We start from the raw sequence: 4120 nt of genomic DNA, 5'->3' as shown, positions 1-4120 counted from the left end.
AAGCTACATTGTTCAGGGAGAAAGGGGGCTAAGAGCAGGCTGGGTGTGGGAGAAAAGAAGAAGAGATAAAGGGATATAGGAAGGAAAATACTCAATATTTTTCTCATAAGAAAGTGTCTTTATGTAACATAGTACTATGTACATATACAATAAAGACATTTTTAAAGATTTATTTTATTTATGTGTATGAATATACTGTAGCTGTACAGATGGCTGTGAGCTATCATGTATATGGCTGCTGGAAATTGAACTCAAGACCTTTGTCGGCCCTACTCACTCCTGCCCTGCTCTCTCCGGCCCCGCTCTCTCAGGCATAATTCACTGTAGCTGTCTTCAGACACACCAGAAGAGGGCGTCAGATCTCATTACAGATGGTTGTGAGCCACTATGTGGTTGCTGGGATCTGAACTCAGGACCTTCGGAAGAGCAGTCAGTTCTCTTACCTGCTGAGTCATCTCGACAGCCCCCAATAAAGACATTTTTAAGAAAAAATAAAATCTAATCTAAAACTGTAAAAAGGGAGAAAAAGAAATAACTAGAAAGAACTTCAAAAAAATGTTTAGGCCATGCCCATATTTTACCACCAAACACCAGAAGCTCAGCATGGCCAGACAATCAATCATCTGTGGTAATTCTCTTTCAGTTCAGTTTCCTCTTTTTATAAATATTCAGCTTCCAGCTTCACTGTCACAACTCCTCACTGTCTAGTGGGTTCCTTCTGTTATTAACTCCCTCCTTTTGAAGCTTAGAATTCAGGACCAACTTTTTAATTATCCTTTTCACTGCCCTCAATTCCTGTTCCGTGTATCCCGCTGGGAAAACTGCAAACTTAACCATCTGTTGTCTCCCCACCGAGGCACACAAGTGCAATAAAGCCACACAAGAGCAGCGAGGTGGACTCCTAGCTCGTTAGACTTTTATTGTGGTTAGAAATTTCTTTTCTAGTCAGCCAGACTGCCCTTCTGCTGATAGCCTCAGACCTCTTTTTTTTTTTTTTTTTAAGATTTATTTATTTATTTTATGTATATCAGTACACCATTGCTCTTTTCAAACACACCAGAAGAGGACATCAGACCCCATTGAAGATGGTTGTGAGCCACCATGTGGTTGCTGGGAATTGAACTCACGACCTCTGGAAGAGCAGTCAGAGTTTTCTTAACCACTGGGCCATCTCTCCAGCCCCCAGCCTCAGACCTCTTATACCTGCTGCCCAGGAGTCTTTGACTGGCCTCCCCTCGCCTTGCTAGGAAGCACCCTTGCTTTCTGCATTTCAGAAGAGGTGAAAGCCATCTGTGATGACTATCAACTTGACAGGGCTTAGAACCACCAGGGAGACTTTGTGAGCCTCTGGGGACTTCATGATAGCTTTTAAAGAGGTTTTAACTGAGGAGAGAAGACCTACCATAGTGTGGGCGGTGACATCATTCCATGGGCTGGAGCCCTGGACTGAGTAAAAAGGAGAAAATTAAAAAATAATAAATACAAACAAAGAAGCAAATGCATTTTATAAATGTGCTACTATACCAGGAACCTATACTACAAGACCTGTTAACTCATTGAAAAACACATTGTTGAGCTCTTAATATATTTCAGGTTCTGTGTAAAGAAACAATTCCATCCTCAATGAATTCCAAAGGAGGACAAGTAGACAAAATTTATTGACTGGTACATTATGCATGTGTCTGTATCTACTTACACATATTATCTTATGTATATTATGCATATTGTTTTACTGACAATGCATATGGGCTATACATAGAAGGTGATATCTTGTCAAGAAGTAATTTTTGCAAACAGAAACAGGAAGAAAAAAGAGGCACTGAAGTGTGCAAAAAGGTACCATTAAATTAATTCAGTTTATTTTTAAGATCCTTGGGGTCTAGTTATTTTTATCACAAATGCTAACAAGTTCTTTGGCTGATTTCCTAGATTATTAGGAGCTGCGAATTAAGGGGGTTGGGGAAGAGCTTCCAGAGCTGGATCAGGAGCAATTGTGGCAGCTGGTCACAGATGAGGCAAAAGAATATATGATGAATATGACAGAGAAAGCATCTGGAGTCATCAAGTATCCCAGCATCTTTGTGGCATGGACCGCTACAATAACAGATGCTTTCAATCATCGCCTGAGTCAGACAAAGGTTAAGGGATGTTCTGTGCGAGCTATTTCAAGAGGGAGAAAAATAGTGAATGCATTCATTTCAAAAGGCTTTTTGTGCAAAATGATTCAAATGCGAAAGCAAGCTTAAGCTTTATGGAGTTGAGTTATTTGGGGAATTCACTTAAACCGTGACATCAAACAACTAAAAAAAAAAAATATCGTCTTTGATTATTACCAACACGTAATAACACTAAACTCTACAGCAAAAACAATATATAATAAAAATTTTCTTTATAAAGTAAAGGCAAGAACAAAAGAGAAAGCCGAACTATAGTAATTGGGGGAGGAAGCTTGGAAACTGCTTGTACAGAAGCCTGGTTGTAAGACTATGCGGGAATGGTCTCGGTAAGTCAAATATTATTCCTGGCCATGTTTGAAACGCAGCAGAGGGGTGAAAAGATGGCCCAGGAGGACATGTGCATCCAAGCATGGGGACCTGAATTTGTGCCCCTAGCATCCATGTGAGAGCTGTGTGTGGTTACATACATCTACAACCCAAGCACTGGGAGCAGCCAAGGAAGGCTGCTCTCTGAACACCCTAGCCAGCCAGTCCAGCCAATCAGAATACCGAGAAGACATTAACCAGAGAGGTATTTGGAAAGGTATAACTCTATGTTTCTGTTTCTTTTCTTGTTTACTTTGTATCTTTATTAATTAATCTTTAATATTGGAAGGGCGGGACTGGGACATAGCTCAGGACTAGAGACTTGTGTAGCATGCAATAAGGCCCGTGGTTTAATCCTAAGCAAGATTCCCAGACACAGAGACTAGTTCCCATCATCAATTCAGCACCTGGGACAGTGTCTGTCATAGAGAAGTTTTCTTTTGACACTAGTGTTCAGTCAACACATGGGGAGAACAAGAAAAAAGTATACCTGCTTCTTGAAAGCTGTATGCAATATACCTCCACGTGCATTTTACAGTGAAAACTAGCCATTTGCTCACCCTGTGATCAGAGTCAGACCAGACAAGCTTGGTAGCTGCTTCTCAGAAACCTTTCCAGTACAGAAAGTGAACAGATATTAGTGGGCAGTCAACTATCTCTGTCATGGAGCTTAAACACTTACTGTATGTGTATGAATGTATAAAGAGAGTTTCAGAGACTTTCTAGTTCTTTTTTTTTCTTTTTTCTTTTTTTGATATTCCTATTCTTTTTTTTTTTTTTAAGATTTATTTACTTATTATATGTAAGTACACTGTAGCTGTCTTCAGACGCCCCAGAAGAGGGCATCAGATCTCATTACGGATGGTTGTGAGCCACCCTGTGGTTGCTGGGATTTGAACTCATGAACTTTGGAAGAGCAGTCAGAGCTCTTAACCACTGAGCCATCTTCCAGCCCCCTCTAGTTCTTTATAAATGTAACAGCATGAAAATCTCAGGGCACAGAGCTCAAACAAAGTCCACACAATCACTGGCTCTGTTGATACTGTATCTTATGGTGCAGCCAGCCGAACAGATGTGACCTCCTACAGCTTGGCCACTTGGGGTCAAACATTTAATAGAGTAAGAATCCTTGTGTGGCAGTCATGAGAGGCCACTGCATGATGCTGTGCTGGTCAAGCCTTAGTGCCAATAGAGACTCCAAGATAATAGAGGGGTAAGAATTATTGGCTGTGCACCCAAGAAAGCCGGACACATGGAGTGGAGGCGGTCCAAGAGAGAGGCCATGTGTATGACAGGGGGCAGCATTGAAATGGAAGAGTTGCCTATGCCTTTTGGAGCCAAATGTGGAGATAAATCTCCATTGCCAAATGTGGAACCATGAGATTTGGTGTGTCTGTCCTGTCTTTCTTTGATCTGATCTTTCCTTGTTATGCCTCCCCCTTTTTTGGAATGTGAACGCATACCCTGTGGATTTTGGAAGCATGCAGTTTGTTTGCTTATTTTTGTTTTGGGGTGGTTTTTCTTTTTCTTTCCTTCTTTCTTTCTTTCTTTTCTTTTCTTTTTCTTTTTTTTTTTTT

Source organism: Mastomys coucha, unplaced genomic scaffold, assembly GCF_008632895.1.
Source record: "Mastomys coucha isolate ucsf_1 unplaced genomic scaffold, UCSF_Mcou_1 pScaffold14, whole genome shotgun sequence".
Classification (NCBI taxonomy): domain Eukaryota; kingdom Metazoa; phylum Chordata; class Mammalia; order Rodentia; family Muridae; genus Mastomys; species Mastomys coucha.
This window is presented reverse-complemented; position numbering follows the sequence as displayed.